Consider the following 11,625-nt stretch of genomic DNA (forward strand, 5'->3'; position numbering starts at 1 on the left):
ACGTTCTGGCCTATAAAGTAACTGCAGTGGGGCGTGAGAAGCTCAGCGCTATATGAGCAGGCGGTTTGGCAACGGACAGTGTGAGTGTGCTCATGTGTTTGAAATGTGTGTGTATGTGTTAAATCCATGTACATGTTTGTTTTGCACAGGGCATAAAGTTTGCATGTGTGCGCCGCTGTGTATCCTAGCGTGACTGTTGTTTGTGTATGGTCGGTCACGCTTTGGCAGTCAGTATCAAAAGACTGGAATGGGCAGCTGGTTGGAGGCTGTTAGTTGTGGCAGCTCAAGTGTGTGTTTGTGTATGTACCCCACATACACAAACACACACTTGAGCTGTTTGTAACCACCAGTAAACCAATTGCTGACCAGTTGCCACCCACTGGAGAACACAGAGTCCCAGTCAGTGGCATGGGGTTGCTGTGGTTACAGCACAATGTTGCTATCACCCCTGTGCCAGGCATAGAAACACATGCCATGAAAAAGGGGTGTGATCCTGGCAGAGGCTTAGAGGAGCATAAATCTTCTCACCTACAGTTACTTCAACAGAAATGAAGAGAGGCTGGGAAGCTGGCTTGAAACCACTAAATCTATATGAGAGGGCCTGAACTTTATGAGCGACTTTAAACAGTAAAGCAGAGATACTGCTGCGCACCAACAGCTCTGCAGACCATGGAACTCCTGTCATACCTCACTGCCAGGGGGGAGAGTTCACACTTTAGTGTGTATCCATTCACCCACTCCCCCTGAAGATTGTGTAACACACTTTGATGCTCACACAGATTCAGGAGCATCCATGTATGGCTGCACACACACACACACACACACACACACACACACACAGGTACATATCCAGTCGACTTTTCTTGCCGTAAGCCAGTGAAATAGAGGGATGCTGCCAAATGTTTTTGGGTTTCAGAACTCCAGCCCACTGTCTTTTCCAGACTCGCCCCCCACCCCCTCTTTCTCTTACTCTCAAGCTACACCTCTCTCTCTCTCTCTCTCTCTCCCTTCGTCTCCTCTCCACCTCTCTCCTGCCTAAGAAAGCCTTCTGCTGGTGCACTCAAACACATGTGATCGATAAATGTACCATCTCATCAAAGCATGCATTTTGCATTCTTCCCTTTATTTTTGGACATGTTTTCTTAACTTTGCTAATGTGTTCCTGTTGCTCTTCTCCCCTTTCATTTTTGCTCAGCTCTTATTATCCGTCTAAGTTTCTGTTATTTTGCAGGATACCTGAGGACTTGCAGTCTCTCTCTATCGCTCCTCTTTCTGTTTTGCGATGGAGGGATGTCGTTACAATGGAATGCAGCGTCGCTTGCCAGAGGCGTCACAGTGGATGGACAGAGTGAAGCAACAGGGGAACGAAGAGAAGAGAAGAGAAGAAGAAAGTTGAAAAACAAGAGGACGCAGTATTCCTTCACCTTGGTACATTCCATTTCCAGTATAATAAGATTGTTTACCAAGTCTATTAGAAACTATACAACAATGTTGTGTTGGCAGTCCATGCCAACACAACATGTGACAGTGAGTCATGACTGTGATCACTCATGAGTAGCAATTACATTCACAGATACAAACACAAGACCTATCCACATGGAGGACACTCCTCTTAAGAGGATAATCAGAATATCTGCTATCGAGCCAAGCCCGCTGTACATATCCAACTACCACACCGCCCCACCTCGATACACACTCCAAATATACACCACGCCCACTTAAACATCATCAGTAAAAGTCCCAGATGTATGTGGGGATACAGATGCATCAACAATGTCTGAAAACACCTGAAAATTCATATACACAAGCAGAATCTGTGATCAATACCATCACTTACTGAGGACACTCAAAGCAGATAAATACAGGTTGCTTGGCTACGACTTAAATATTATCATCAGTGTCCATATGGTGTCTCGGCTGGAGCTGGGTGAACAAACTGTAACAGTTCTCTTTAATCTGCAAGTTGTTACTCTGTGCACTAGCTTAAGACTGAGGAGAATTATGCAGGTCCCATGACTAAGATATTGCGCCGTCTGTTTTTTATTTATTTTTTATTTTTTCTTCCTTTCCTGTTCTCTCCTTCTGTTTCTTTTGGCCGCGCTCACTGCCGCCACATGTGATAAAAGTGAAAAAAACAAGAGATGACAGGACACGAGGATGCTGACACATCCAGTGGAAATGTGAGGGCAGGTAGGGCTTACCTTTCTCTCCTCTGAGCGTTAAAAGGGCAGGGGGATGCACTGGGGTAAGGGAAGCGGTAGGTGTGAGCTTCAGGTGGATCTCTCTTCTACCTCCCTCCTTGCTTCAGCCACGCGTGTCTCCCATGGGATGCAATGGCATCAGATATTCAGTGAACATGCAGCCAAAAAAGAGGAGTGGTGTCCTCCCGGGCAAAGAGCTGGCACCCTGAATTGGTCCAGTGCTGCTCACAAGTGCAGGGAAGAGAAAAAAAACAACGAAAAACAAAAGTTAAAAATATGATATTTTCAACTGCAGGTGGAGCAAACTGTCTGTCTAACTTTTATTTTTCAGCCTCCGACAAAAAGCAAAAAAGTTCATCCATGTGCTTTTTGGCAGAGATGGTGAAAGTGAGGAAGAAGATGTGAGAAGAGGGGGGAAAAATCCTCTCTGTGCTGTCTTCAAGCTGTCCAGACGCAGGTCTGAGGAGCACCTTCCCCAATCTGTGCGCTCTCGCTCTCCAGGGTGGAAAGTAGGAGGGAAGGAGCGAGGGAGCAGGACAGAGAGGGAGAGAGAGTGAGTAACAGTGGAGTGAGACTCAGTCAGTCAGTCAAGTCAGTCAGGCAGTCAGGCAGGCAGCAAGGCAGTGTATATGTGGGTCCAAGTAGGCTGCACTCCCACTCCCAAGACTTATAACCAGGGGCTGTGCACCTCGCTGCTCCAATCTCCCTGGCTTACTCGCCGATCCCTCTCCCACTGGCTTATTTTGGGAAAGACAGACAGGATTGTTCATTGGGTTAACCCCCTTCATACAAAAAGCAAGTGTCTGAGGTTGGCTGCACTGAGGAAGGAGGGGAGTGAGCAGGAAGGGGTGGGGTAGCAGCTGCACTGAGAGGGGTGGGGTAGGATGAAGAGGAGGGAAGGGAACGCAAAAAAGAGATGAGAGGGGAATTGGGAGGCGTCTTTCGCTCTCGTTCTGCCTCCCTCCACTCTCCTCTCCCTCCCAAACTCACCTTCCAAGAAATCACCCTGCCCTTTATCCTTATGCTTTTCAAACATGCTCGCAAACCAAATTGAATTGAACCTGTAGATACTGGCATGAAACACTTTAGAGGCTTTAATCCTAGTGTCTCCCCGAAAAAAAATTCTCTCCTCCCTGGCTTTGTAGTTCCAATGGCCAATTAATAATCTCTGTGCATGGCATAACACTGGAAAAGCGTAATACATAAAGGAGCATTGTGTTGTCGCCTAAAACCTGCAGTGGTTTGCATGTAATCGTTACACGATAGCACTCTCTTGGGGTTAATCACCAAAGCACAGCGGTAAATGACATCAGTTCACATTTCGCTGCTACAGCCCGGCTATTCATTGCTACAAGATGTATTATAAGTATCGAATAGACCTTACATTTAAAACGTGCCAAGCATTTGCCGGGAAAATGCATGAATTCTCATCAACATGGATAATTGGAAATCATGTTTTGGATATTAGCTAACAACCTGGACGAACTACAGTTGTTTCTTATCGTTCACCAGGTAACTTCCAACAGAGCAGAGGTTTAGAAAGACCAGTACAGGCTTAGCATTCAGTGTTTAATTGGCAGAGTGCTAGCTGGCCCTGTGCTATGGTAGTGGACCTTGAAGAGCAAGCTGTTCCGTGCCTGTGATTGGACGAGCCGGAGGAAAGCTGGCCTAGCCTTTTCCTGAAAGACCTACTGGGACTAAGCCATTGGCTGAGTTAGAGATCAGATAGAGACTGTGATTCCAAGTAGATCTTGAAAGGCTACAGCAAGAGGAGAGAGAGGTAGAAGGAATTAAGCAAAAGCTCAGTGTCCGACGTTTGTCCAAGTTTTTTGTGGCTTTGTTGATCATCACTTTTTGCCAGTTGGGACTGATTTTACAAAAGGTCTGTCATTTCAGTAACATCCACTGATTCATTACTTCAATCACTGCATAAATTCCAGCTGGTTATCAGGAGCTGGCAGTCCTGCTGCGCTCCTCTCATTCATGTTTTGCTCATGAAGACTAATAAAAGTCCCCAGACTGCGTAAGCTACCAACCATTAGAAGCAAAGTCAGGCTAACTTAGCTTTTCCTTGCATGAGAACTATAGGCTGTGTCTCAATAAGGACATATTTGGATAATGTCCATTATATTTAATGGGACCTGCTGTTTGAAGGGTGTCATTACAGCAAAATTTACGATGCAGATGGGGTTTTATGTGGTTCTTTTGCTCTCTTTTGGCAAATCCCATCAATATCAAGATAGCAGAGTGATTAAATGTGCATTACAGGAATAAAGCATGGAACTGATTTAACCTCTCTCTACTCACAGATGTCCTTACTGTACTGATGGAGGGTCATAAACTTGGCTGATTGTTGATTCTGCCATCACAGTCAACAGAAAAGTACTTTGTTCATGACTTGCGTCTGTTTAATTAAATAATCTCCAAAAAATAAGCAATAGGCGTCATGTCTGTGAAAGAGCCATGGTGCAGTTGAAGTCGACTGAATGGCTCTCTGAACATGGAAAGGGTGGAGTGACCAGATGCCCAGCAATGATGTCATCAATAGGAGCCCTGTGTGGTACTCAGGCCTGCCATTCATACACCCCCCCCCACCCCCCCCACCAGGTGTGTGTTTCTGTGTGCATGTGTGTGTGTGTGTGTGTTGTTGATCACACCCTTACCACAAAAAGCAATAGCTTTCCATAGCTCAATGAGGCAAAAAATTGGTTGGTGGAAGCTCGCACACAAATACGAGAAAGCCCCAACCTCTCCCAGTCATGGCTATGCTACAGTTCCACTGAAGAATTCTGCCTCTGGCTGCTCAGAAAAAATCTCAGCTCAACCTCTAATAGTCTCACACAACACACATTCATTCTCACTTAGACATACCCTTTTGGTCAGCACACACCCCTTGAAAAATCCCCAAACCATTCACCTCAGAACAGTACACAAGTCCCCTCCCACTCGCTTGCTTTTACAAGGTGAAACATTCCCGAGAAGAGGGAAAAAACACCTGGTCGTCATAAGTTTCTCTTTTTTCACCCCACTTTTCCCCTTCGCTCCATTCCATTAGTAAGAGTAAAAACAAACAGCGGCCATTTACTGACTGGAAAACCGTTGCATTGCATCACACAGACTTTGCCCTTGATGTTCACCAAAAGCCCAAAAATAAGCTGTGAAGGGAAGGTTGGCGTCATCGATACACTCCACCCTACGCCACACCTGGCGTCACCAAACATAGACCCACTATATGTTAACGTATAGGGGTCTGTTCTAGTCAAAGGTGATGGTGTGCTTAGGGTGGGGTGAATTTGTTTGGGGGTACATTGAGCGTGTATGTTCCTTGAGTGGGTCTTGTGAATGGTTGGAGTGTGTTGAGGGGTGGAGTTGTTTGTGTTTGTGAGCTTGATTTGTAATTAACTTTTGGGTTGTAATATGACCTTGTTTATTCAAGTCAGTGGTCACTCTCTGAGTAAAGTATTGTATGGTACTAATTACACTGATAGCATGAGTTAATATGGTTTTGACAGTGTTTAATCTCATCGCTCTGATGCACAAAACCCCCCTTTAAAAGCTCCCAAACACCTTGCTTTTCAGTATTGGATTGGGAGTTTGCACCGACACCTAAAGCATTTTCTTTCAGCTAAGCCCCTTTTATTCAAACAAGGCGTCGATATCACATAACAGAGGTCAGAGTTGAAGGTTCACATGAGGACAGCAGAGGACAGGTGTTCCTCTCTTCCATCTCTCTCTCTTTTCTCCTCTGCTTTTATACTCCCTCTTTTTCTTCACTATCAGCCTCACTTTCCCTCGGGCAACGATTCAAAAGGGCCGTTTTCTCTCAGGTGATGTGGTCCACCTTTGTCTGTTCTAACCTTACAAAGGAATGCCTGGCATTCACCAGCCTGTGCCTACACAGGGCCGTTAAGGAGAGAGAAAAAAGGTGGTGAGGGAGAAAGGGAAAGAAAAAGTGGGGGGTGGGAGCGAAAGGAAAGTGAATTTAAAGAGATAAATAGTTGAGAAGCAGAAAAGGAAAGAAAGAAACATTTAAAGAAGGCAGCAGACTGAGGAGAGGAGGGAATGGAAAGTGAATACTAGAGGGAGAAGGGAGTTTCAGTTTTTCACACGCTGTGGATAAAACTTGAGGCCTCTGAAATTGATATAAATTTCAACAGGGAAATTCCTCCGAGATGGGCTGGCAAATGGGTGGAGAGGGTGGGTGGGGTGACAGGAGGGCACGGGGGGGGGGGGGGTCAGAGGGATGGATCGTTGGATGGATGGACAGATGGATGAATGGAGGGAGGGGAGCACATACAGGAGGAGATGTTTTTGGCCGGACTCCCCCTGGCTCACCTGATGCATATTGTTGCCGAGCTCAGTTTCCCCCATGGGTAATCATTTGACACTGATAAAAGGGGGGAAGAGGGAGACAGTGGAGAGAAAAAAGGATGGCAGTGTTTCCACCCTGGGAAAAAAGCTCTCTGGAGAGATTAGAGGACAGCCAGGGCGATTCTTCCGTCTGTCGAAACGGGCAAGAGAAGACGGGGGAAAGAGAAAGGAGAAAAGGGGGGAAAATGAAGAGGAGGTTGCACAGTTTGAAAGGTGTTAGCAAAGTAATTCCCACTTGCCTCTTTCACAAACACCACATACGCAAATGATTGAAGACAGGAGCAAGGGAAGCACATTTTTCAGTGTTTCTACAGCAACTTCTCTGCCATTCGTGCTCTGGCACAAGCGCACCTGTGTGCACACACCCAGCCTTCACACGCTAGATGCCGCAGCACGTGCAAATAGAAGAGTGGCGACTGAATGGTAATTTACTGCTTCTGTATTTATGGCAAGTTATTTTGACCCTGGGTGGTCCCTGCTGAAAGACTTCTAGGGTCATTAATCATCTGTCGGGAATCAGATGTCAGGTGTGTGTGAGAAAGAGAAGAGGGCTGGTCAGTAACCAAAGGAGGGAGTGAGAGCACCTACTGTACTGCACTGTACCGTAGAAACAGTAAATGTGTGAGTGTGTGTGAGCATGTTTGAGGTTAGCCTTGCGTACCAGTGAATATCCCAATCAGCTGAGCTGGTGGTGGGGATGAAAGAATGTGAAGATTATTCCTGGGTAATTGTTTCCAGAGTGCAACACTGCTGCTATATCTCAAACAGAGGAACTTTCATTGCAGTGTGTGTGCATACACTACTGTACCACAAGTCAAGGTTATGAGATACGTGCATTAGCAGAACGCCCAGTGATGGGAATCCAAAAGGAGTGTCAGTGCTTTGAGTTAAAGCCAACCTATCAGATTATGAAGCTATTGTGAGATTTTAGGGAGTCCCAAAACCTTACTTTATTTTTCTTCTTTGTCTTTCATTTATCAGTCTCAAAGGTGCATACCAACACAAACACACTTTGTAATATCCTACCAGTCCTCTGCTAACACACTTTCATGCAAATAGTAAAAAACAACACACCCAGAGTTCTGTACTCAACTGATAAGCTCATCATTCTACCAGCTACTCAACAATATAAATTCTTTTTTTTTTCTCCCTCTGGTTGACAGATTCGTCTCAGACTAGCCGGTCCTGACAGGGCGAGTCCTGAGGCCGATGATCTTTCACAAAACACAGAAAGAGAGAGACAGGGAAATGTTAAGGTTTGTTTTGTTACAGTTTTTAAAATCATTTTCCGTTTCAGGACCAGCAGGGAAGACAGCTATTTCCCTCGCAGCAGGAGCAACAGAATCCCCAAACCCAAACAATCAGGTCAGAATAAATAAAGTCAACTGCCGGAGTTTAGAGATCTCAGCAGCACATCCAAAAACCCCGCCCTAGTTAGATATGAGGAGCTGGCACTGTGGTCCAAGGATGGGCAAAGTTCATTCACAAGTGTCTTAACCCTCAAGAATTATTATTAAGACAGGAAAATGTTGAGCCCTCTGAGTAGAGAACAGGAAGTTTGTTATTTGAGATAAAATGTAGTGAACCTCAGAGTGACAAGGTTGCCTCTGAATGTTTTTAGGTCCTTTATCCCAAGATCACATCTTAATTATATCATTTGCTCTCATAACAAACTGGTTCTCATAATCATGACCTAATTATCTCATTATCTTGATATAATAGATTGCAGTGTTGCTGTTGCCAATTGTTACATTTTTTTAAAAACCCATTAATTAACACACATGATTTTAATTATAGAGAGATGTCAAACATGTTGACAGGATGTTTTCTTGTGATAACTTGAGCAAACTATTGTGACATATTGTTGTAGTGACAAAATGAATTTAATTGCCAGCAAACCTATTAAGTTGCACGTCAGCTATTTTTCATTCAACAGAGGCTTGACATAGATGTATTGCCTAAAAACAACAGAAAGACCCAAGGTCATTTCTGCTAGTGTAAGACCAAGATTAAATTGGTTGGTATTAAATGATCTGTGATGTTAGCGTTCCCTCTGACAGAGTCGATTTCATCAGTCTGATGGATAGACTCCAGTAAGACACATTAATGGGGGCAATCTAGCTTATTTCAAGTTAATAAGATATTCAGGCCATAATCATGAGACAACACATTTTGATATCTCAAGATAACAATTTGAACTCCTTTCTCAGACAAGTGACAGCACACATATATATATATATATATATATATATAATATATATATATATATAGATAGATAGATAGATATAGATATAGATATAGATAGATAGATAGATAGAGAAAGAGACAGACATTAAAATGACAAGTTAATTAAGCTGTGATCTTGAGATAATAGGCCAAACAAACATCACACACAGCTGACTTCCCATTTTGAAAACAAAAGCAGGGTAGGCACAATGAGAGGATGTTACTATAAACTGTGAGAGAGTTTAGGAAAGGTGAGGCATGCTCAAAATGTGTGTCACTTCTTATGACACTGTCACTTACATAGTAGATGACATACAGTAGATTTGAATGAAAACCAGTTTAGAGCAGAATATATCTCTGTCTTCTGCAATTTAAAGAGTACAGTGCATTTTTATAGCTCAACAAGACTTGAATAGTGGTGAGCCTCCTAGGGCGAAACAATATATATTGTGTCATTTTCAGTGGTTGGAATTTCTCAGTTAAACTTTCCCGAAGGGCTGCAACTATCTGTCTATTATTTTTTCATTTTCCCAAAGAATGGTTTTGGTCTGTGAAATGTCAAAAAGTGAAAAATGCTTATTACACATGTTGAGAGGTGACGGCTACTTCTCAACAACACAAACTTACAACTTATAACACGGCAAAACTGCACATTCTTCACATTTTAGAAGCTGGAACCAAAGAACATTTCCTATTTTTCCTTGAATAAACAACTGATATTAGTAATCATTCACCAAAAATGTTGATTAATCGAGTCTACATCCAAAGTAGAGAGGTTCAGCTCTACTTCTAATGCATATCATATTAATAATTCAAGTTTATCAACTTAATCATTCTAAACTGAAACACAATTTGGAGCAAGTGTCTCATGAAAAACAAGGTGTACAAACTGGCAATACCTGTTATTTTAATGCATCCAATGCATAATAATGTAACATTTCCTATCTGTTTATCTTATTTTCAGACTGTACTACAGACATGAATTAGGTTACAGGCTCAAACTTGCAGTTGCTAATTTTTCTGTCAACAAAAAGTACAGACCTCAAATGAGTGTATCTATATGGTAATTATCAAATGTTTAGAGCTAGATACATTCTATGATGGATTCAGATTTGATAAGCATATCTGACACTGGATTCAGATTCAATATATTTCACGTTGCATCCCACTGTGATAAGTTTCCCGGCTGTATTACACTTGTAGGTCCTGCTCTCCCTGGCACTACAACAACCTGGGTTATGACCTTTTGAGGGGCAGCAATCTTTTCCCCTACCTATACCCTCTGTGTTCACACTAAGTAGCTTCTGCGTTCCCACTGCAAATGCCTCAGGAGGTCAACCAGGGTCCTCTCAAAGCCACTGTTGAAAGCGTAGTCCTATTATAACAAACTCATTTACTCACTTGACCACTTGCTGACCCCTGGAGAACCTTCTAGGATTGTTTGTTTTGTGTTACAGCCCCTTTATAGCCAAATATCCCCAATGAGCTTTAACTGTGAAGCTGTCAGTAGTGCTGTCTGTGAGGGGGCACATGCACGTACACACACGCATCCTGCTAAACACACACACACACACACACACACACACACTCACACTCATATACAGTATATTAGCATCCTGTCCCACCTGGCTTCCCGTCTAGCTTTGTGAATGTGTCCTGACCTCGATGCTCACAGGAACCTCCTCCCTAAACAGCTGTTTCCACGTATCCCACCGCCCACCATCCTACAAACACAAGGAAACAGAGAAATTACACCGTGGTCACCATCTCAGAGCTCGGGTCACACACAGTCTGCGGATATCACATCATGAATTTCAAATTCTGAATGGGTAATATGTCCTGATAAATGCATCTTGGAAAACAGTTTGAATAACACAAAATTGGCTCTCAGGGAGACATTCAGAAATATTAAGTGTCGGAAGGGATCATTTTTCACCTTTGATCATTCTGGGAGTATAAACAGGGAACAATATGACCTTGTTCAGAGTGGGGGGAATTAGCCGTAAAGCGCTGGTGACTGAGTGACTGTTTGATCCATAACACACCCTTTGGGGAAACACTGCTTTTTCATACAAAATTCATTACGTTGACTTATTCCTGTGAAACTGAGAAGACAGGGCAGGCACGAGGATGGAAATACATGTGTGTATATTACACAAAACAAGCTGTCAAATTGGAGTATAAATAATGAGGCTGTCAACATGTGTGCCAGGCCTTTGCCAACAAACCGCAGTTTATGTCAGCGGAGCGAGTCTAACACTAACTCTCACATATACCTACTGGGATACAGGAACAACTTGGTTTTGAAGGCAAAGCACTCGTGTTTCTCTGCCTCTCTGCCCCCCCGCCCTTCTGTTTTTCTGCTTTTTGCCCAGTTTCTCCTCGAAAGCCTGCAGATATGTAGCTTTGCAAAAGAAAACAGGCAGCAGGCCTCCGGCTTTGGTTAGCATGGAGAGACATGCCAGAAAAACAAAGACCTGTGAACTGTACAAACACCACAGCAGGAAAACTGCAGCGAGGACCACCCATGGAGGTGGCAAGTGAGTAACCAAGACCAAAACCACCTTCTTGGATCAGGGTGCTACTAGATAAAGAGCATGACATGCATGAACTGATAAAGAGTCAGATACAGATGTGCCACAAAAACTGCTCAAAGTATGGAAAACCAAAGGAGTCATAAAAGGGAGTAAATGGAGATGTGGCTATGTCATAATGCAGCCCATTAGTCCTAGGAATTACCACAGGTTAATGTGGTAACAATAAGTGCAGTTTGATACTACAGCAAAGACTCGTTGAGGAGGTACTCTGTCAGAAATACAACAGAAGA

The 11,625-nt window shown here is 43.6% G+C and overlaps 1 protein-coding gene across 2 annotated transcripts in view; it reads right to left on the minus strand.

Annotated features, from left to right (window-relative positions):
• The window catches only part of col8a2 (collagen, type VIII, alpha 2), a 46,349-nt gene extending 43,371 nt beyond the window's left edge, over positions 1-2,978 (minus strand). The window contains exons 1-2 of one of the 2 annotated variants that reach the window (XM_018666796.2): positions 2,202-2,978; positions 1,237-1,317 (exon numbers count right to left, since the gene is read on the minus strand). The gene's annotated coding sequence lies outside the window, so the exon portion shown is untranslated. The remainder of the gene's footprint in view (positions 1-1,236; positions 1,318-2,201) is intronic. The other variant, XM_051065856.1, reaches the window with a different exon arrangement.
• Between the last annotated feature and the right edge of the window lie 8,647 nt (positions 2,979-11,625).

Source organism: Lates calcarifer, linkage group LG3 (genome assembly GCF_001640805.2).
Source record: "Lates calcarifer isolate ASB-BC8 linkage group LG3, TLL_Latcal_v3, whole genome shotgun sequence".
Classification (NCBI taxonomy): domain Eukaryota; kingdom Metazoa; phylum Chordata; class Actinopteri; family Centropomidae; genus Lates; species Lates calcarifer.